Below are 25,243 nucleotides of genomic sequence, written 5' to 3'. Positions count from 1 at the left end.
CACCCCGGGATACGTGCCACGCAAAAGTTGGTGACGTCGCGTTTCATTTGGCCGTCCGTAAACAAAGATTGCCGGACTTGGGCACGACAATGTATCCCGTGTCAACGATGCAAAGTCACCAGGCACGTATCCTCACCCGTCGGAACGTTCGAAACAACAGCAGGCCGGTTCGAGCACGTACACATAGACATTATCGCGATGCAATATTCGCAAGGCTACCGATATTGTCTAACGTGCATCGACCGTTTCTCGCGTTGGCCTGAAGCCATCCCCATCGCCGACATGGAAGCGACAACCGTTGCCTCGGCCCTCCTTTCTACATGGATAGCTCGTTTTGGCGTGCCTGCAAAAATAACAACCGACCAAGGACGCCAATTCGAATCAAACTTATTTAACGAACTGTGCCGGTTGCTCGGCATTAAGCATCTACGCACGACAGCCTATCACCCCGCGTCCAATGGGATGGTAGAGCGTTTACATCGGCAATTAAAGGCAGCAATAAAATGTCACAATACGAGCAACTGGGTAGAAATCCTACCAATTGTTTTACTTGGCATAAGAACCGCTATCAAGGAGGACCTGAACGCGACGGCCGCTGAAATGGTTTACGGCACCGGCATACGATTGCCGACAGAATTTTTCGCACCGACAAAGCAACAGCCCAACTCGGAATTCGCGAACCGTTTAAAGGAGCGAATTGAGAAAATCAGGCCTCGTTCGATTACGCGACACGGCGATAGGAAAACCTTCGTGTTCCGCGAGCTCGAAACATCACCATACGTATTCGTACGCCACGACGCGAGCGGTGGCCCGTTACAACCGCCTTACGACGGACCTTACCAGGTTATACAGCGTGGAACAAAGACCTTCACCGTCAAAATAAACAATAAAAACGTAATAGTCTCCATAGATCGTTTGAAACCCGCTTTTATTGTATCCGACGACATTGAACAACAGCAACGAGAAACCAGCGCAGAAACCCTCGTTACGTTTATACCGCGTAAAACCACAACTACGCAGAACGCCGAGCAGGCACAACAAAGCGAAGATGACTCAGGAGTTCATCACACCACGCGCGCGGGCAGGAGAGTTCGCTTTCCTGATCGCTTTCAGGCGGGTCTGCGATAAGATAATAGGTCATAACTACCTGCGAGATGTAAGAAAAAAAGATAAACGTTGTCACTGGTAAGGGGGTACTGTAGCGGCACTCGAGCACGGAACTTTCCAACGGCTTCGCGACACAAAGCGCTATACCTTCAAAGCGTAAGGCCGACGTGCCTAATGTGCCATCGATATCCCTATGGTTCTTCCGCCGAATATTCGGAAGAATGCACGCACGGCAACCGCCGCGGTACATCTAATAAACGCGTGTGTAGTGGGGATATCGAAGGGCAACTAAGAAAAGATTGGTTTCGAACAAAAGATTCATTCTGCCTCCAACCGCGAAGTGCGAAATGTTCAGCATCATAGCGAAGCAAACACAAGCCGAGATACGCGATTGTAAACTCTCGATGGTTAATCATAAGTGTGAATCGTATAAATTGTTGATCTGTTGATTGTTAATAGAAATAAACTTTTTGTTGAACATCTGAGTATTCCTTCCGCACCTATCACGACACACCACCTCACTTATATTGCCTCGCATATATTTCGTGTTATTACCTAATTTTGTCAGCCATTTCTGACATCAAATTGCACTTTACTATGTGGAAATAGTACTATTTATGTGAAACTATTCATAAACTGTAAACATTTGTCAGTAGGCAATTCGATAAAGACTTCCGGCTCCTCGGGCTGGTGCGAATATTTCAATGTCCGTATGTGCCAAACCGTTGGTTTGTGACACACCTTTAAGCGTCTCTCGCTCGCTGCGCTCGCTCGAAAGTTATAGCCTAACCTAAAACCAATCCATCTTGCGTTCATTATTCGATATGGTGGCGACTTATTTCAAATTTGCGAACGTGTCGCATCGGTTGTGAGGTCGGACTAGATTTTTACGAGCGAGCGGAGCGAGCGAGCAACGATCACAATTTCCAAGCTATACATATACCTTATATTGCATTGCATTTGTTTCGTGTTATTACCTAATTTTGTCAGCCATTTCTGACATCACATTGCACTTTACTATGTGGAAATAGTACTATTTATGTGAAACTATTCATAAACTGTAAACATTTGTCAGTAGGCAATTCGATAAAGACTTCCGGCTCCTCGGGCTGGTGCGAATATTTCAATGTCCGTATTTGCCAAACCGTTGGTTTTTGACACACCTTTACAGTTCTCTCGCTCGCTACGCTCGCTCGAAAGCTATAGCTTAACCTAAAACCAATCCATCTTGCGTTCAGTATTCGATATGGTGGTGACATATTTCGACTTTGCGAACGTGTCGCATCGGTTGTGAGTTTGGACTAGATTTTTACGAGCGAGCGGAGCGAGCGAGCAACGGTGACAATTTCCAAGCTATACATATACCTTATATTGCATTGCATTTGATTCGTGTTATTACCTAATTTTGTCAGCCATTTCGGACATCACATTGCACTGTAGTATGTGGAAATAGTACTATTTATGTGAAACTATTCATAAACTGTAAACACTTGTCAGTAGGCAATTCGATAAAGACTTCCGGCTCCTCGGGCTGGTCCGAATATTTCAATGTCCGTATGTGCCAAACCGTTGGTTTGTGACACACCTTTACGCGTCTCTCGCTCGCTGCGCTCGCTCGAAAGCTATAGCCTAGCGAAAAACCATACATCTTGCGTTCAGTAATCGATATGGTGGTGACATATTTCGAATTTGCGAACGTGTCGCATCGGTTGTGAGGTTGGACTAGATTTTTACGAGCGAGCGGAGCGAGCGAGCAACGGTGACAATTTCCAAGCTATACATATACCTTATATTGCATTGCATTTGTTTCGTGTTATTACCTAATTTTGTCAGCCATTTCGGACATCACATTGCACTGTAGTATGTGGAAATAGTACTATTTATGTGAAACTATTCATAAACTGTAAACATTTGTCAGTAGGCAATTCGATAAAGACTTCCGGCTCCTCGGGCTGGTGCGAATATTTCAATGTCCGTATGTGCCAAACCGTTGGTTTGTGACACACCTTTACGCGTCTCTCGCTCGCTGCGCACGCTCGAAAGCTATAGCCTAACCTAAAACCATACATCTGGCGTTCAGTAATCGATATGGTGGCGACATATTTCGAATTTGCGAACGTGTCGCATCGGTTGTGAGGTTGGACTAAATTTTTACGAGCGAGCGGAGCGAGCGAGCAACGGTGACAATTTCCAAGCTATACATATACCTTATATTGCATTGCATTTGTTTCGTGTTATTACCTAATTTTGTCAGCCATTTCGGACATCACATTGCACTGTAGTATGTGGAAATAGTACTATTTATGTGAAACTATTCATAAACTGTAAACATTTGTCAGTAGGCAATTCGATAAAGACTTCCGGCTCCTCGGGCTGGTGCGAATATTTCAATGTCCCTATGTGCCAAACCGTTGGTTTGTGACACACCATTACACGGCTCTCGCTCGCTTCGCTCGCTCGAAAGCTATAGCTTAACCTAAAACCAATCCATCTTGCGTTCAGTATTCGATATGGTGGTGACATATTTCGAATTTGCGAACGTGTCGCATCGGTTGTGACGTTGGACTAGATTTTTACGAGCGAGCGGAGCGAGCGAGCAACGATCACAATTTCCAAGCTATACATATAACTTATATTGCATTGCATTTGCTTCGAGTTATTACCTAATTTTGTCAGCCATTTCTGACATCACATTGCACTTTACTATGTGGAAATAGTACTATTTATGTGAAACTATTCATAAACTGTAAACATTTGTCAGTAGGCAATTCGATAGACTTCCGGCTCCTCGGGCTGGTGCGAATATCTCAATGTCCGTATGTGCCAAACCGTTGGTTTGTGACACACCTTTACGCGTCTCTCGCTCGCTGCGCTCGCTCGAAAGCTATAGCCTAACCTAAAACCATACATCTTGCGTTCATTATTCGATATGGTGGCGACATACATCGAATTTGCGAACGTGTCGGATCGGTTGTGAGGTTGGACTAGATTTTTACGAGCGAGCGGAGCGAGCGAATAACGGTCATCATTTCCAAGCTATACATATACCTTATATTGCATTGCATTTGTTTCGTGTTATTACCTAATTTTGTCAGCCATTTCTGACATCACATTGCACTTTACTATGTGCAAATAGTACTATTTATGTGAATCTATTCATAAACTGTAAACATTTGTCAGTAGGCAATTCGATAAAGACTTCCGGCTCCTCGGGCTGGTGCGAATATTTCAATGTCCCTATGTGCCAAACCGTTGGTTTGTGACACACCATTACACGGCTCTCGCTCGCTACGCTCGCTCGAAAGCTATAGCTTAACCTAAAACCAATCCATCTTGCGTTCAGTATTCGATATGGTGGTGACATATTTCGAATTTGCGAACGTGTCGCATCGGTTGTGAGGTTGGACTAGATTTTTACGAGCGAGCGGAGCGAGCGAGCAACGTTCACAATTTCCAAGCTTTACATATACCTTATGTAGCGGCACTCGAGCACGGAACTTTCCAACGGCTTCGCGACACAAAGCGCTATACCTTCAAAGCGTAAGGCCGACGTGCCTAATGTGCCATCGATATCCCTATGGTTCTTCCGCCGAATAGTCGGAAGAATGCACGCACGGCAACCGCCGCGGTACATCTAATAAACGCATGTGTAGTGGGGATATCGAAGGGCAACTAAGAAAAGATTGGTTTCGAACAAAAGATTCATTCTGCCTCCAACCGCGAAGTGCGAAAGGTACAGCATCATAGCGAAGCAAACACAAGCCGAGATACGCGATTGTAAACTCTCGATGGTTAATCATAAGTGTGAATCGTATAAATTGTTGATCTGTTGATTGTTAATAGAAATAAACTTTTTGTTGAACATCTGAGTATTCCTTCCGCACCTATCACGACACACCACCTCAAACTGGTGACCTCGACGTGATTTTTTTGTGTTAGAGGTGACAGTGATAGACTAGTCGCGGTGTGAACAGTAGTGTCCGCAAATCACACTATGGAAATGGAGAGCAAACCAACTCCAGCCGGTGCTTTGTTTCGCGTGCCACCATTTATGCCTACGAAGGCCGGGCTCTGGTTCTCGATCCTAGAGAAGTATTTCGACGTAACCGGCATCAGCCACGATAAGGAAAAAGCCGTAACCCTCATGGGATTCCTTGACCCAACATACCTCGCCAAGATCGAGGATACCGTGACCCACCTCCCTGATACCGGCCAGTACGATAAATTGAAGAGCGAGCTGATCCGCACCCTGACCGAATCCGACAGCGCCAAAGTCGAAAGGTTAGTCGAACGCGAAGAGATGGGCGACAGAAAGCCCTCACAGTTTTACAACGACCTAAAGAAACTAGCCAGCCCGCTCGCGTCCGACGAGTTCATCCTAAACCTGTGGAGGAACCACCTCCCAGACCGTATCAGGGAAGTCCTGGCCGCAGTTGACGATACGAGCATAGAAAAGCTGACCAAGACCGCGGATAGAATCGACGAGGCGTACGTTCGCCACGGCCACCGCGCGCATAGGGTGGGCGCAGTCGCCGAGCCACTGGCATCATACGAAGATAAAACCGACGCACTGGCCGCCGCCGTCACCAGCAGGGTGCTAGACGGAATGAAGGCTATGAGAATCGACGGGCATCGTCGACCACGAAGACGCTCGAATTCTCTCACCCGACCCCGCCGCCGTTCGCGTTCGCGAGATAACCCGCGCCAGGACGGAATGTGCTTCTATCATGCGAGGTTTGGCGATCGCGCCAGGAAATGTAACGCCCCTTGTAAGTGGAAGTCGGGAAACGACACCAGCCGTCCGTAAAAGCGGCGAACCACAACGGCTTGGGATCTCGCCGCATCTTTGTTTTGGACCAGAGAACGAAGACTTCATTCTTAGTTGACACCGGTGCTGATATCAGCGTTTATCCCCGAAGCAGGCTATCTACGGACGTAAAGAAAACAGCGTGTGAACTATTCGCTGCCAATGGGACGCGCATCGCAACGTACGGCACTTTAGCGATGGAGCTAAACCTGTCCCTACGCAGAGCATTCAGATGGAACTTTACGGTAGCCGACGTGCAAACCCCCATCATCGGCATGGACTTCCTAAGCCATTACGGGTTGCTCGTGGACGCGCGAAACAAAAGCCTCACCGACACGGCAACTCGAATGTCATCGAGGGGATACACCGACACGACAGACGAAGTGTCCGTTAAGACCATTATCGGCGAATCACCATATCACCAACTCCTGGCAGAATTCCCGGACCTCACCCGCCCACCGATTTTTGGAAAAGAGAAGACTCGACACGGCGTGGTACACCACATCGAAACCACGCCTGGCCCGCCGGTCTACAACAAACCCCGCCGTCTCGCACCTGATCGACTTAAACAGGTAAAGGAGGAATTCGAGCTCATGATCGAGCAGGGTGTGATGCGACCATCGAAAAGCCCGTGGGCATCACCTCTGCACGTAGTGCCGAAAAAGGACGGAAACCTGCGACCATGCGGCGACTACCGCGCGTTGAACGCTCGCACCGTACCCGACAGGTACTCACCGCCGCATATCGAAGACTTCGCGCATCATCTGTTTGGTAAGCGAATCTTCTCAAAGATCGATCTCGTCCGCGCGTACCATCAAATTCCGATTGCGCCCGAAGACATCGAAAAAACCGCGATAACAACACCTTTCGGACTTTTCGAAGCAACAAACATGATGTTTGGACTTCGGAACGCCGCGCAAACATGTCAGCGATTCGTCGACGAAATCACACGTGGGCTCGATTTCGTCTACGCGTACATCGATGATTTCCTAATAGCATCGGACGACGAAAGCCAACATCGCGAACATTCGAAAATTCTGTTCGACCGCCTCAACAATTACGGCGTCGTGATAAACCCCACGAAATGCGAATTCGGCGTGCACGAAATTACTTTCCTCGGATACTCGGTAAACTCCGACGGAATTAAACCGCCGCCCGAACGCGTCGAAGCGATTATAAAATTGTCGAAACCCGCGAACGCTAAGCAGCTACGTAGGTACCTCGGTATGATAAACTTCTACCGACGTTTCATACCGGGGGCCGCAAAAACACTCAAACCGCTCAATGATTTGTTAAAAGGCGCGAAAAAGGGCAACGCGCCCATAGAGTGGTCGGAACTGGCGGATAACAGCTTTCGCGAATCGCAACGCGCTCTCGCGGATGCCACGATGCTGGCGCATCCGATACCAGGTGCGCCTATCAGCCTCTCGGTAGATGCGTCCGACTACGCCGTGGGAGCGGTATTACAACAACACGCGAATAGCGAATGGCAACCGCTAGGGTTCGCAACGAAATCTCTGACCCCCGCGCAGCAAAAATATAGCGCGTACGATCGCGAACTACTCGCAATATACACCGCAATCAAACACTTCCGACACGCTTTAGAAGGCAGAAATTTCGCAATATATACCGACCACAAACCTCTAACCTACGCGTTCAGACAAAAATTAGAAAAGTGTTCGCCGCGACAATTTCGATACCTCGACTACATCGGTCAATTCAGCACAGATATACGTTACATAAAGGGGCTAGATAATAACGTAGCCGACGCTCTGTCGCGCATCGAAGCAATAGGGAAGGCCGTGGACCATCAAACTCTCGCCGCCGCGCAAGAAAACGACAACGAACTAAGCGATATCGTCAACTCTGGTACAACCGCGTTACGGTTAAAGAAGATACGCTTTCCCGGTTACGACGCAGAAATATACTGCGACGTATCAGCCGACATTGTAAGACCGTACGTACCGAAATCCTTGCGGCGCGACGTATTCAATTCGCTCCACGGACTTTCCCACCCCGGGATACGTGCCACGCAAAAGTTGGTGACGTCGCGTTTCATTTGGCCGTCCGTAAACAAAGATTGCCGGACTTGGGCACGACAATGTATCCCGTGTCAACGATGCAAAGTCACCAGGCACGTATCCTCACCCGTCGGAACGTTCGAAACAACAGCAGGCCGGTTCGAGCACGTACACATAGACATTATCGCGATGCAATATTCGCAAGGCTACCGATATTGTCTAACGTGCATCGACCGTTTCTCGCGTTGGCCTGAAGCCATCCCCATCGCCGACATGGAAGCGACAACCGTTGCCTCGGCCCTCCTTTCTACATGGATAGCTCGTTTTGGCGTGCCTGCAAAAATAACAACCGACCAAGGACGCCAATTCGAATCAAACTTATTTAACGAACTGTGCCGGTTGCTCGGCATTAAGCATCTACGCACGACAGCCTATCACCCCGCGTCCAATGGGATGGTAGAGCGTTTACATCGGCAATTAAAGGCAGCAATAAAATGTCACAATACGAGCAACTGGGTAGAAATCCTACCAATTGTTTTACTTGGCATAAGAACCGCTATCAAGGAGGACCTGAACGCGACGGCCGCTGAAATGGTTTACGGCACCGGCATACGATTGCCGACAGAATTTTTCGCACCGACAAAGCAACAGCCCAACTCGGAATTCGCGAACCGTTTAAAGGAGCGAATTGAGAAAATCAGGCCTCGTTCGATTACGCGACACGGCGATAGGAAAACCTTCGTGTTCCGCGAGCTCGAAACATCACCATACGTATTCGTACGCCACGACGCGAGCGGTGGCCCGTTACAACCGCCTTACGACGGACCTTACCAGGTTATACAGCGTGGAACAAAGACCTTCACCGTCAAAATAAACAATAAAAACGTAATAGTCTCCATAGATCGTTTGAAACCCGCTTTTATTGTATCCGACGACATTGAACAACAGCAACGAGAAACCAGCGCAGAAACCCTCGTTACGTTTATACCGCGTAAAACCACAACTACGCAGAACGCCGAGCAGGCACAACAAAGCGAAGATGACTCAGGAGTTCATCACACCACGCGCGCGGGCAGGAGAGTTCGCTTTCCTGATCGCTTTCAGGCGGGTCTGCGATAAGATAATAGGTCATAACTACCTGCGAGATGTAAGAAAAAAAGATAAACGTTGTCACTGGTAAGGGGGTACTGTAGCGGCACTCGAGCACGGAACTTTCCAACGGCTTCGCGACACAAAGCGCTATACCTTCAAAGCGTAAGGCCGACGTGCCTAATGTGCCATCGATATCCCTATGGTTCTTCCGCCGAATATTCGGAAGAATGCACGCACGGCAACCGCCGCGGTACATCTAATAAACGCGTGTGTAGTGGGGATATCGAAGGGCAACTAAGAAAAGATTGGTTTCGAACAAAAGATTCATTCTGCCTCCAACCGCGAAGTGCGAAATGTTCAGCATCATAGCGAAGCAAACACAAGCCGAGATACGCGATTGTAAACTCTCGATGGTTAATCATAAGTGTGAATCGTATAAATTGTTGATCTGTTGATTGTTAATAGAAATAAACTTTTTGTTGAACATCTGAGTATTCCTTCCGCACCTATCACGACACACCACCTCACTTATATTGCCTCGCATATATTTCGTGTTATTACCTAATTTTGTCAGCCATTTCTGACATCAAATTGCACTTTACTATGTGGAAATAGTACTATTTATGTGAAACTATTCATAAACTGTAAACATTTGTCAGTAGGCAATTCGATAAAGACTTCCGGCTCCTCGGGCTGGTGCGAATATTTCAATGTCCGTATGTGCCAAACCGTTGGTTTGTGACACACCTTTAAGCGTCTCTCGCTCGCTGCGCTCGCTCGAAAGTTATAGCCTAACCTAAAACCAATCCATCTTGCGTTCATTATTCGATATGGTGGCGACTTATTTCAAATTTGCGAACGTGTCGCATCGGTTGTGAGGTCGGACTAGATTTTTACGAGCGAGCGGAGCGAGCGAGCAACGATCACAATTTCCAAGCTATACATATACCTTATATTGCATTGCATTTGTTTCGTGTTATTACCTAATTTTGTCAGCCATTTCTGACATCACATTGCACTTTACTATGTGGAAATAGTACTATTTATGTGAAACTATTCATAAACTGTAAACATTTGTCAGTAGGCAATTCGATAAAGACTTCCGGCTCCTCGGGCTGGTGCGAATATTTCAATGTCCGTATTTGCCAAACCGTTGGTTTTTGACACACCTTTACAGTTCTCTCGCTCGCTACGCTCGCTCGAAAGCTATAGCTTAACCTAAAACCAATCCATCTTGCGTTCAGTATTCGATATGGTGGTGACATATTTCGACTTTGCGAACGTGTCGCATCGGTTGTGAGGTTGGACTAGATTTTTACGAGCGAGCGGAGCGAGCGAGCAACGATCACAATTTCCAAGCTATACATATACCTTATATTGCCTTGCATATATTTCGTGTTATTACCTAATTTTGTCAGCCATTTCTGACATCAAATTGCACTTTACTATGTGGAAATAGTACTATTTATGTGAAACTATTCATAAACTGTAAACATTTGTCAGTAGGCAATTCGATAAAGACATCCGGCTACTCGGGCAGGTGCGAATATTTCAATGTCCGTATGTGCCAAACCGTTGGTTTGTGACACACCTTTACGCGTCTCTCGCTCGCTGCGCTCGCTCGAAAGCTATAGCCTAACCTAAAACCATACATCTTGCGTTCAGTAATCGATATGGTGGTGACATATTTCGAATTTGCGAACGTGTCGCATCGGTTGTGAGGTTGGACTAGATTTTTACGAGCGAGCGAAGCGAGCGAGCAACGATCACAATTTCCAAGCTATACATATACCTTATATTGCCTTGCATTTGTTTCGTGTTATTACCTAATTTTGTCAGCCATTTCGGACATCACATTGCACTGTAGTATGTGGAAATAGTACTATTTATGTGAAACTATTCATAAACTGTAAACATTTGTCAGTAGGCAATTCGATAAAGACTTCCGGCTCCTCGGGCTGGTGCGAATATTTCAATGTCCGTATGTGCCAAACCGTTGGTTTGTGACACACCTTTACACATCTCTCGCTCGCTACGCTCGCTCGAAAGCTATAGCTTAACCTAAAACCAATGCATCTTGCGTTCAGTATTCGATATGGTGGTGACGTATTTCGAATTTGCGAACGTGTCGCATCGGTTGTGACGTTGGACTAGATTTTTACGAGCGAGCGGAGCGAGCGAGCAACGATCACAATTTCCAAGCTATACATATACATTATATTGCCTTGCATATATTTCGTGTTACTACCTAATTTTGTCAGCCATTTCTGACATCAAATTGCACTTTACTATGTGGAAATAGTACTATTTATGTGAAACTATTCATAAACTGTAAACATTTGTCAGTAGGCAATTCGATAAAGACATCCGGCTACTCGGGCTGGTGCGAATATTTCAATGTCCGTATGTGCCAAACCGTTGGTTTGTGACACACCTATACGCGTCTCTCGCTCGCTGCGCTCGCTCGAAAGCTATAGCCTAACCTAAAACCATACATTTTGCGTTCAGTAATCGATATGGTGGCGACATATTTCGAATTTGCGAACGTGTCGCATCGGTTGTGAGGTTGGACTAGATTTTTACGAGCGAGCGGAGCGAGCGAGCAACGGTGACAATTTCCATGCTATACATATACCTTATATTGCATTGCATTTGTTTCGTGTTATTACCTAATTTTGTCAGCCATTTCGGACATCACATTGCACTGTAGTATGTGGAAATAGCACTATTTATGTGAAACTATTCATAAACTGTAAACATTTGTCAGTAGGCAATTCGATAAAGACTTCCGGCTCCTCGGGCTGGTGCGAATATTTCAATGTCCGTATGTGCCAAACCGTTGGTTTGTGACACACCTTTACGCGTCTCTCGCTCGCTGCGCTCGCCCGAAAGCTATAGCCTAACCTAAAACCATACATCTTGCGTTCAGTAATCGATATGGTGGTGACATATTTCGAATTTGCGAACGTGTCGCATCGGTTGTGAGGTTGGACTAGATTTTTACGAGCGAGCGGAGCGAGCGAGCAACGATTACAATTTCCAAGCTATACATATACCTTATATTGCCTTGCATATATTTCGTGTTATTACCTAATTTTGTCAGCCATTTCTGACATCAAATTGCACTTTACTATGTGGAAATAGTACTATTTATGTGAAACTATTCATAAACTGTAAACATTTGTCAGTAGGCAATTCGATAAAGACATCCGGCTACTCGGGCAGGTGCGAATATTTCAATGTCCGTATGTGCCAAACCGTTGGTTTGTGACACACCTTTACGCGTCTCTCGCTCGCTGCGCTCGCTCGAAAGCTATAGCCTAACCTAAAACCATACATCTTGCGTTCAGTAATCGATATGGTGGTGACATATTTCGAATTTGCGAACGTGTCGCATCGGTTGTGAGGTTGGACTAGATTTTTACGAGCGAGCGAAGCGAGCGAGCAACGATCACAATTTCCAAGCTATACATATACCTTATATTGCCTTGCATTTGTTTCGTGTTATTACCTAATTTTGTCAGCCATTTCGGACATCACATTGCACTGTAGTATGTGGAAATAGTACTATTTATGTGAAACTATTCATAAACTGTAAACATTTGTCAGTAGGCAATTCGATAAAGACTTCCGGCTCCTCGGGCTGGTGCGAATATTTCAATGTCCGTATGTGCCAAACCGTTGGTTTGTGACACACCTTTACACATCTCTCGCTCGCTACGCTCGCTCGAAAGCTATAGCTTAACCTAAAACCAATGCATCTTGCGTTCAGTATTCGATATGGTGGTGACGTATTTCGAATTTGCGAACGTGTCGCATCGGTTGTGACGTTGGACTAGATTTTTACGAGCGAGCGGAGCGAGCGAGCAACGATCACAATTTCCAAGCTGTACATATACCTTATATTGCATTGCATTTGTTTCGAGTTATTACCTAATTTTGTCAGCCATTTCTGACATCACATTGCACTTTACTATGTGGAAATAGTACTATTTATGTGAAACTATTCATAAACTGTAAACATTTGTCAGTAGGCAATTCGATAGACTTCCGGCTCCTCGGGCTCGTGCGAATATCTCAATGTCCGTATGTGCCTAACCGTTGGTTTATGACACACCTTTACGCGTCTCTCGCTCGCTGCGCTCGCTCGAAAGTTATAGCCTAACCTAAAACCAATCCATCTTGCGTTCATTATTCGATATGGTGGCGACTTATTTCAAATTTGCGAACGTGTCGCATCGGTTGTGAGGTCGGACTAGATTTTTTCGAGCGAGCGGAGCGAGCGAGCAACGATCACAATTTCCAAGCTATACATATACCTTATATTGCATTGCATTTGTTTCGTGTTATTACCTAATTTTGTCAGCCATTTCTGACATCACATTGCACTTTACTATGTGGAAATAGTACTATTTATGTGAAACTATTCATAAACTGTAAACATTTGTCAGTAGGCAATTCGATAAAGACTTCCGGCTCCTCGGGCTGGTGCGAATATTTCAATGTCCGTATTTGCCAAACCGTTGGTTTGTGACACACCTTTACATGTCTCTCGCTCGCTACGCTCGCTCGAAAGCTATAGCTTAACCTAAAACCAATCCATCTTGCGTTTAGTATTCGATATGGTGGTGACATATTTCGAATTTGCGAACGTGTCGCATCGGTTGTGAGGTTGGACTAGATTTTTACGAGCGAGCGGAGCGAGCGAGCAACGATCACAATTTCCAAGCTATACATATACATTATATTGCCTTGCATATATTTCGTGTTACTACATAATTTTGTCAGCCATTTCTGACATCAAATTGCACTTTACTATGTGGAAATAGTACTATTTATGTGAAACTATTCATAAACTGTAAACATTTGTCAGTAGGCAATTCGATAAAGACATCCGGCTACTCGGGCTGGTGCGAATATTTCAATGTCCGTATGTGCCAAACCGTTGGTTTGTGACACACCTTTACGCGTCTCTCGCTCGCTGCGCTCGCTCGAAAGCTATAGCCTAACCTAAAACCATACATTTTGCGTTCAGTAATCGATATGGTGGCGACATATTTCGAATTTGCGAACGTGTCGCATCGGTTGTGAGGTTGGACTAGATTTTTACGAGCGAGCGGAGCGAGCGTATAACGGTCATCATTTCCAAGCTATACATATACCTTATATTGCCTCGCATATATTTCGTGTTATTACCTAATTTTGTCAGCCATTTCTGACATCAAATTGCACTTTACTATGTGGAAATAGTACTATTTATGTGAAACTATTCATAAACTGTAAACATTTGTCAGTAGGCAATTCGATAAAGACTTCCGGCTCCTCGGGCTGGTGCGAATATTTCAATGTCCGTATTTGCCAAACCGTTGGTTTGTGACACACCTTTACGCGTCTCTCGCTCGCTACGCTCGCTCGAAAGCTATAGCTTAACCCAAAATCAATCCATCTTGCGTTCAGTATTCGATATGGTGGTGACATATTTCGAATTTGCGAACGCGTCGCATCGGTTGTGAGGTTGGACTAGATTTTTACGAGCGAGCGGAGCGAGCGAGCAACGATCACAATTTCCAAGCTATACATATACCTTATATTGCCTTGCATATATTTCGTGTTATTACCTAATTTTGTCAGCCATTTCTGACATCAAATTGCACTTAACTATGTCGAAATAGTACTATTTATGTGAAACTATTCATAAACTGTAAACATTTGTCAGTAGGCAATTCGATAAAGACTTCCGCCTCCTCGGGCTGGTGCGAATATTTCAATGTCCGTATGTGCCAAACCGTTGGTTTGTGACACACCTTTACGCGTCTCTCGCTCGCTGCGCTCGCTCGAAAGCTATAGCCTAACCTAAAACCATACATCTTCCGTTCAGTAATCGATATGGTGGCGACATATTTCGAATTTGTGAACGTGTAGCATCGGTTGTGAGGTTGGACTAGATTTTTACGAGCGAGCGGAGCGAGCGAGCAACGATCACAATTTCCAAGGTATACATATACCTTATATTGCCTTGCATATATTTCGTGATATTAGCTAATTTTGTCAGCCATTTCTGACATCACATTGCACTTTACTATGTGGAAGTAGTACTATTTATGTGAAACTATTCATAAACTGTAAACATTTGTCAGTAGGCAATTCGATAAAGACTTCCGGCTCCACGGGCTGGTGGGAATATTTCAATGTCCGTATGTGCCAAACCGTTGGTTTGTGACACACCTTTACATGTCTCTCGCTCGCTACGCTCGCTCGAAAGCTATAGCTTAACCTAAAACCAAGCCATCTTGCGTTCATTATTCGATATGGTGGCGACATACATCGAATTTGCGAACGTGTCGGATCGGTTGTGAGGTTGGACTAGATTTTTACCAGCGAGCGGAGCGAGCGAATAACGGTCATCATTTCCAAGCTATACATTTACCGTATATTGCATTGCATTTGTTTCGTGTTATTACCTAATTTTGTCAGCCATTTCTGACATCACATTGCACTTTACTATGTGGAAATAGTACTATTTATGTGAAACTATTCATAAACTGTAAACATTTGTCAGTAGGCAATTCGATAAAGTCTTCCGGCTCCTCGGGCTGGTGCGAATATTTCAATGTCCGTATGTGCCAAACCGTTGGTTTGTGACACACCTTTACGCGTCTCTCGCTCGCTGCGCTCGCTCGAAAACTATTGCCCAACCTAAAACCAATCCCTCTTGCGTTCAGTAATCGATATGGTGGCGACATATTTCGAATTTGCGAACGTGTCGCATCGGTTGTGAGGTTGGACTAGATTTTTACGAGCGAGCGGAGCGAGCGAGCAACGGTGACAACTTCCAAGCTATACATATACCTTATATTGCATTGCATTTGTTTCGTGTTATTACCTAATTTTGTCAGCCATTTCTGACATCACATTGCACTTTACTATGTGGAAATAGTACTATTTATGTGAAACTATTCATAAACTGTAAACATTTGTCAGTAGGCAATTCGATAAAGACTTCCGGCTCCTCGGGCTGGTGCGAATATTTCAATGTCCGTATGTGCCAAACCGTTGGTTTGTGACACACCTTTACGCGTCCCTCGCTCGCTGCGCTCGCTCGAAAACTATTGCCCAACCTAAAACCAATCCATCTTGCGTTCATTATTCGATATGGTGGCGACATATTTCGAATTTGCGAACGTGTCGCATCGGTTGTGAGGTTGGACTAGATTTTTACGAGCGAGCGGAGCGAGCGAGCAACGGTGACAATTTCCAAGCTATACATATACCTTATATTGCATTGCATTTGTTTCGTGTTATTACCTAATTTTGTCAGCCATTTCGGACATCACATTGCACTGTAGTATGTGGAAATAGTACTATTTATGTGAAACTATTCATAAACTGTAAACATTTGTCAGTAGGCAATTCGATAAAGACTCCCGGCTCCTCGGGCTGGTGGGAATATTTCAATGTCCCTATGTGCCAAACCGTTGGTATGTGACACACCATTAGACGGCTCTCGCTCGCTACGCTCGCTCGAAAGCTATAGCTTAACCTAAAACCAATCCATCTTGCGTTCAGTATTCGATATGGTGGTGACATATTTCGAATTTGCGAACGTGTCGCATCGGTTGTGACGTTGGACTAGATTTTTACGAGCGAGCGGAGCGAGCGAGCAACGATCACAATTTCCAAGCTATACATATACCTTATATTGTATAGCATTTGTTTCGAGTTATTACCTAATTTTGTCAGCCATTTCTGACATCACATTGCACTTTACTATGTGGAAATAGTACTATTTATGTGAAACTATTCATAAACTGTAAACATTTGTCAGTAGGCAATTCGATAAAGACTTCCGGCTCCTCGGGCTGGTGCGAATATTTCAATGTCCGTATGTGCCAAACCGTTGGTTTGTGACACACCTTTACGCGTCCCTCGCTCGCTGCGCTCGCTCGAAAACTATTGCCCAACCTAAAACCAATCCATCTTGCGTTCATTATTCGATATGGTGGCGACATATTTCGAATTTGCGAACGTGTCGCATCGGTTGTGAGGTTGGACTAGATTTTTACGACCGAGCGGAGCGAGCGAGAAACGGTGACAATTTCCAAGCTATACATATACCTTATATTGCATTGCATTTGTTTCGTGTTATTACCTAATTTTGTCAGCCATTTCTGACATCACATTGCACTTTACTATGTGGAAATAGTACTATTTATGTGAAACTATTCACAAACTGTAAACATTTGTCAGTAGGCAATTCGATAAAGACTTCCGGCTCCTCGGGCTGGTGCGAATATTTCAATGTCCGTATGTGCCAAACCGTTGGTTTGTGACACACCTTTACGCGTCTCTCGCTCGCTGCGCTCGCTCGAAAGCTATAGCCTAACCTAAAATCATACATCCTGCGTTCAGTAATCGATATGGTGGCGACATATTTCGAATTTGTAAACGTGTAGCATCGGTTGTGAGGTTGGACTAGATTTTTACGAGCGAGCGGAGCGAGCGAGCAACGATCACAATTTCCAAGGTATACATATACCTTATATTGCCTTGCATATATTTCGTGATATTACCTAATTTTGTCAGCCATTTCTGACATCACATTGCACTTTACTATGTGGAAGTAGTACTATTTATGTGAAACTATTCATAATCTGTAAACATTTGTCAGTAGGCAATTCGATAAAGACTTCCGGCTCCTCGGGCTGGTGGGAATATTTCAATGTCCGTATGTGCCAAACCGTTGGTTTGTGACACACCTTTACATGTCTCTCGCTCGCTACGCTCGCTCGAAAGCTATAGCTTAACCTAAAACCAAGCCATCTTGCGTTCATTATTCGATATGGTGGCGACATACATCGAATTTGCGAACGTGTCGGATCGGTTGTGAGGTTGGACTAGATTTTTACCAGCGAGCGGAGCGAGCGAATAACGGTCATCATTTCCAAGCTATACATTTACCGTATATTGCATTGCATTTGTTTCGTGTTATTACCTAATTTTGTCAGCCATTTCTGACATCACATTGCACTTTACTATGTGGAAATAGTACTATTTATGTGAAACTATTCATAAACTGTAAACATTTGTCAGTAGGCAATTCGATAAAGTCTTCCGGCTCCTCGGGCTGGTGCGAATATTTCAATGTCCGTATGTGCCAAACCGTTGGTTTGTGACACACCTTTACGCGTCTCTCGCTCGCTGCGCTCGCTCGAAAACTATTGCCCAACCTAAAACCAATCCCTCTTGCGTTCAGTAATCGATATGGTGGCGACATATTTCGAATTTGCGAACGTGTCGCATCGGTTGTGAGGTTGGACTAGATTTTTACGAGCGAGCGGAGCGAGCGAGCAACGGTGACAACTTCCAAGCTATACATATACCTTATATTGCATTGCATTTGTTTCGTGTTATTACCTAATTTTGTCAGCCATTTCTGACATCACATTGCACTTTACTATGTGGAAATAGTACTATTTATGTGAAACTATTCATAAACTGTAAACATTTGTCAGTAGGCAATTCGATAAAGACTTCCGGCTCCTCGGGCTGGTGCGAATATTTCAATGTCCGTATGTGCCAAACCGTTGGTTTGTGACACACCTTTACGCGTCCCTCGCTCGCTGCGCTCGCTCGAAAACTATTGCCCAACCTAAAACCAATCCATCTTGCGTTCATTATTCGATATGGTGGCGACATATTTCGAATTTGCGAACGTGTCGCATCGGTTGTGAGGTTGGACTAGATTTTTACGACCGAGCGGAGCGAGCGAGAAACGGTGACAATTTCCAAGCTATACATATACCTTATATTGCATTGCATTTGTTTCGTGTTATTACCTAATTTTGTCAGCCATTTCTGACATCACATTGCACTTTACTATGTGGAAATAGTACTATTTATGTGAAACTATTCACAAACTGTAAACATTTGTCAGTAGGCCATAGGATAAAGACTTCCGGCTCCTCGGGCTGGTGCGAATATTTCAATGTCCGTATGTGCCAAACCGTTGGTTTGTGACACACCTTTACGCGTCCCTCGCTCGCTGCGCTCGCTCGAAAACTATTGCCCAACATAAAACCATACATCTTGCGTTCCGTAATCGATATGGTGGCGACATATTTCGAATTTGCGAACGTGTCGCATCGGTTGTGAGGTTGGACTAGATTTTTACGAGCGAGCGGAGCGAGCGAGCAACGGTGACAATTTCCAAGCTATACATATTCCTTATATTGCATTGCATTTGTTTCGTGTTATTACCTAATTTTGTCAGCCATTTCGGACATCACATTGCACTGTAGTATGTGGAAATAGTACTATTTATGTGAAACTATTCATAAACTGTAAACATTTGTCAGTAGGCAATTCGATAAAGACTCCCGGCTCCTCGGGCTGGTGGGAATATTTCAATGTCCCTATGTGCCAAACGGTTGGTATGTGACACACCATTAGACGGCTCTCGCTCGCTACGCTCGCTCGAAAGCTATAGCTTAACCTAAAACCAATCCATCTTGCGTTCAGTATTCGATATGGTGGTGACATATTTCGAATTTGCGAACGTGTCGCATCAGTTGTGACGTTGGACTAGATTTTTACGAGCGAGCGGAGCGAGCGAGCAACGGTGACAATTTCCATGCTATACATATACCTTATATTGCATTGCATTTGTTTCGTGTTATTACCTAATTTTGTCAGCCATTTCGGACATCACATTGCACTGTAGTATGTGGAAATAGCACTATTTATGTGAAACTATTCATAAACTGTAAACATTTGTCAGTAGGCAATTCGATAAAGACTTCCGGCTCCTCGGGCTGGTGCGAATATTTCAATGTCCGTATGTGCCAAACCGTTGGTTTGTGACACACCTTTACGCGTCTCTCGCTCGCTGCGCTCGCCCGAAAGCTATAGCCTAACCTAAAACCATACATCTTGCGTTCAGTAATCGATATGGTGGTGACATATTTCGAATTTGCGAACGTGTCGCATTGGTTGTGAGGTTGGACTAGATTTTTACGAGCGAGCGGAGCGAGCGAGCAACGATTACAATTTCCAAGCTATACATATACCTTATATTGCCTTGCATATATTTCGTGATATTACCTAATTTTGTCAGCCATTTCTGACATCACATTGCACTTTACTATGTGGAAATAGTACTATTTATGTGAAACGATTCATAAACTGTAAACATTTGTCAGTAGGCAATTCGATAAAGACTTCCGGCTCCTCGGGCTGGTGGGAATATTTCAATGTCCGTATGTGCCAAACCGTTGGTTTGTGACACACCTTTACACGTCTCTCGCTCGCTACGCTCGCTCGAAAGCTATAGCTTAACCTAAAACCAAGCCATCTTGCGTTCATTATTCGATATGGTGGCGACATACATCGAATTAGCGAACGTGTCGGATCGGTTGTGAGGTTGGACTAGATTTTTACGAGCGAGCGGAGCGAGCGTATAACGGTCATCATTTCCAAGCTATACATATACCTTATATTGCCTCGCATATATTTCGTGTTATTACCTAATTTTGTCAGCCATTTCTGACATCAAATTGCACTTTACTATGTGGAAATAGTACTATTTATGTGAAACTATTCATAAACTGTAAACATTTGTCAGTAGGCAATTCGATAAAGACTTCCGGCTCCTCGGGCTGGTGCGAATATTTCAATGTCCGTATTTGCCAAACCGTTGGTTTGTGACACACCTTTACGCGTCTCTCGCTCGCTACGCTCGCTCGAAAGCTATAGCTTAACCCAAAATCAATCCATCTTGCTTTCAGTATTCGATATGGTGGTGACATATTTCGAATTTGCGAACGCGTCGCATCGGTTGTGAGGTTGGACTAGATTTTTACGAGCGAGCGGAGCGAGCGAGCAACGATTACAATTTCCAAGCTATACATATACCTTATATTGCCTTGCATATATTTCGTGATATTACCTAATTTTGTCAGCCATTTCTGACATCACATTGCACTTTACTATGTGGAAATAGTACTATTTATGTGAAACTATTCATAAACTGTAAACATTTGTCAGTAGGCAATTCGATAAAGACTTCCGCCTCCTCGGGCTGGTGCGAATATTTCAATGTCCGTATGTGCCAAACCGTTGGTTTGTGACACACCTTTACGCGTCTCTCGCTCGCTGCGCTCGCTCGAAAGCTATAGCCTAACCTAAAACCATACATCTTGCGTTCAGTAATCGATATGGTGGCGACATATTTCGAATTTGTGAACGTGTAGCATCGGTTGTGAGGTTGGACTAGATTTTTACGAGCGAGCGGAGCGAGCGAGCAACGATCACAATTTCCAAGGTATACATATACCTTATATTGCCTTGCATATATTTCGTGATATTAGCTAATTTTGTCAGCCATTTCTGACATCACATTGCACTTTACTATGTGGAAGTAGTACTATTTATGTGAAACTATTCATAAACTGTAAACATTTGTCAGTATGCAATTCGATAAAGACTTCCGGCTCCACGGGCTGGTGGGAATATTTCAATGTCCGTATGTGCCAAACCGTTGGTTTGTGACACACCTTTACATGTCTCTCGCTCGCTACGCTCGCTCGAAAGCTATAGCTTAACCTAAAACCAAGCCATCTTGCGTTCATTATTCGATATGGTGGCGACATACATCGAATTTGCGAACGTGTCGGATCGGTTGTGAGGTTGGACTAGCTTTTTACCAGCGAGCGGAGCGAGCGAATAACGGTCATCATTTCCAAGCTATACATTTACCGTATATTGCATTGCATTTGTTTCGTGTTATTACCTAATTTTGTCAGCCATTTCTGACATCACATTGCACTTTACTATGTGGAAATAGTACTATTTATGTGAAACTATTCATAAACTGTAAACATTTGTCAGTAGGCAATTCGATAAAGTCTTCCGGCTCCTCGGGCTGGTGCGAATATTTCAATGTCCGTATGTGCCAAACCGTTGGTTTGTGACACACCTTTACGCGTCTCTCGCTCGCTGCGCTCGCTCGAAAACTATTGCCCAACCTAAAACCAATCCCTCTTGCGTTCAGTAATCGATATGGTGGCGACATATTTCGAATTTGCGAACGTGTCGCATCGGTTGTGAGGTTGGACTAGATTTTTACGAGCGAGCGGAGCGAGCGAGCAACGGTGACAACTTCCAAGCTATACATATACCTTATATTGCATTGCATTTGTTTCGTGTTATTACCTAATTTTGTCAGCCATTTCTGACATCACATTGCACTTTACTATGTGGAAATAGTACTATTTATGTGAAACTATTCATAAACTGTAAACATTTGTCAGTAGGCAATTCGATAAAGACTTCCGGCTCCTCGGGCTGGTGCGAATATTTCAATGTCCGTATGTGCCAAACCGTTGGTTTGTGACACACCTTTACGCGTCCCTCGCTCGCTGCGCTCGCTCGAAAACTATTGCCCAACCTAAAACCAATCCATCTTGCGTTCATTATTCGATATGGTGGCGACATATTTCGAATTTGCGAACGTGTCGCATCGGTTGTGAGGTTGGACTAGATTTTTACGAGCGAGCGGAGCGAGCGAGCAACGGTGACAATTTCCAAGCTATACATATACCTTATATTGCATTGCATTTGTTTCGTGTTATTACCTAATTTTGTCAGCCATTTCGGACATCACATTGCACTGTAGTATGTGGAAATAGTACTATTTATGTGAAACTATTCATAAACTGTAAACATTTGTCAGTAGGCAATTCGATAAAGACTCCCGGCTCCTCGGGCTGGTGGGAATATTTCAATGTCCCTATGTGCCAAACCGTTGGTATGTGACACACCATTAGACGGCTCTCGCTCGCTACGCTCGCTCGAAAGCTATAGCTTAACCTAAAACCAATCCATCTTGCGTTCAGTATTCGATATGGTGGTGACATATTTCGAATTTGCGAACGTGTCGCATCGGTTGTGACGTTGGACTAGATTTTTACGAGCGAGCGGAGCGAGCGAGCAACGATCACAATTTCCAAGCTATACATATACCTTATATTGCATTGCATTTGTTTCGAGTTATTACCTAATTTTGTCAGCCATTTCTGACATCACATTGCACTTTACTATGTGGAAATAGTACTATTTATGTGAAACTATTCATAAACTGTAAACATTTGTCAGTAGGCAATTCGATAAAGACTTCCGGCTCCTCGGGCTGGTGCGAATATTTCAATGTCCCTATGTGCCAAACGGTTGGTATGTGACACACCATTAGACGGCTCTCGCTCGCTACGCTCGCTCGAAACCTATAGCTTAACCTAAAACCAATCCATCTTGCGTTCAGTATTCGATATGGTGGTGACATATTTCGAATTTGCGAACGTGTCGCATCGGTTGTGACGTTGGACTAGATTTTTACGAGCGAGCGGAGCGAGCGAGCAACGGTGACAATTTCCATGCTATACATATACCTTATATTGCATTGCATTTGTTTCGTGTTATTACCTAATTTTGTCAGCCATTTCGGACATCACATTGCACTGTAGTATGTGGAAATAGCACTATTTATGTGAAACTATTCATAAACTGTAAACATTTGTCAGTAGGCAATTCGATAAAGACTCCCGGCTCTTCGGGCTGGTGGGAATATTTCAATGTCCGTATGTGCCAAACCGTTGGTTTGTGACACAACTTTACGCGTCTCTCGCTCGCTGCGCTCGCTCGAAAGTTATAGCCTAACCTAAAACCATACATCTTGCGTTCAGTAATCGATATGGTGGCGACATATTTCGAATTTGCGAACGTGTCGCATCGGTTGTTAGGTTGGACTAGATTTTTACGAGCGAGCGGAGCGAGCGAGCAACGGTGACAATTTCCAAGCTATACATATACCTTATATTGCATTGCATTTGTTTCGTGTTATTACCTAATTTTGTCAGCCATTTCTGACATCACATTGCACTTTACTATGTGGAAATAGTACTATTTATGTGAAACTATTCATAAACTGTAAACATTTGTCAGTAGGCAATTCGATAAAGTCTTCCGGCTCCTCGGGCTGGTGCGAATATTTCAATGTCCGTATTTGCCAAACCGTTGGTTTGTGACACACCTTTACGCGTCTCTCGCTCGCTGCGCTCGCTCGAAAGTTATAGCCTAACCTAAAACCATACATGTTGCGTTCAGTAATCGATATGGTGGCTATATATTTCGAATTTGCGAACGTGTCGCATCGATTGTGAGGTTGGACTAGATTTTTACGAGCGAGCGGAGCGAGCGAGCAACGGTGACAATTTCCAAGCTATACATATACCTTATATTGCATTGCATTTGTTTCGTGTTATTACCTAATTTTGTCAGCCATTTCTGACATCACATTGCACTTTACTATGTGGAAATAGTACTATTTATGTGAAACTATTCACAAACTGTAAACATTTGTCAGTAGGCCATAGGATAAAGACTTCCGGCTCCTCGGGCTGGTGCGAATATTTCAATGTCCGTATGTGCCAAACCGTTGGTTTGTGACACACCTTTACGCGTCCCTCGCTCGCTGCGCTCGCTCGAAAACTATTGCCCAACCTAAAACCAATCCATCTTGCGTTCATTATTCGATATGGTGGCGACATATTTCGAATTTGCGAACGTGTCGCATCGGTTGTGAGGTTGGACTAGATTTTTACGAGCGAGCGGAGCGAGCGAGCAACGGTGACAACTTCCAAGCTATACCTATACCTTATATTGCATTGCATTTGTTTCGTGTTATTACCTAATTTTGTCAGCCATTTCTGACATCACATTGCACTTTACTATGTGGAAATAGTACTATTTATGTGAAACTATTCATAAACTGTAAACATTTGTCAGTAGGCAATTCGATAAAGACTTCCGGCTCCTCGGGCTGGTGCGAATATTTCAATGACCGTATGTGCCAAACCGTTGGTTTGTGACACTCCTTTACACGTCTCTCGCTCGCTACGCTCGCTCGAAAGCTATAGCTTAACCTAAAACCAAGCCATCTTGCGTTCAGTATTCGATATGGCGGTGACATATTTCGAATTTGCGAACATGTCGCATCGGTTGTGAGGTTGGACTAGATTTTTACGAGCGAGCGGAGCGAGCGAGCAACGATCACAATTTCCAAGTTATACATATACCTTATATTGCCTTGCATATATTTCGTGTTATTACCTAATTTTGTCAGCCATTTCTGTCATCACATTGCACTTTACTATGTGGAAATAGT

Source organism: Bombus affinis, unplaced genomic scaffold (genome assembly GCF_024516045.1).
Source record: "Bombus affinis isolate iyBomAffi1 unplaced genomic scaffold, iyBomAffi1.2 ctg00000058.1, whole genome shotgun sequence".
NCBI classification, from domain to species: domain Eukaryota; kingdom Metazoa; phylum Arthropoda; class Insecta; order Hymenoptera; family Apidae; genus Bombus; species Bombus affinis.
Note: the sequence above shows the minus strand (reverse complement) of the source record.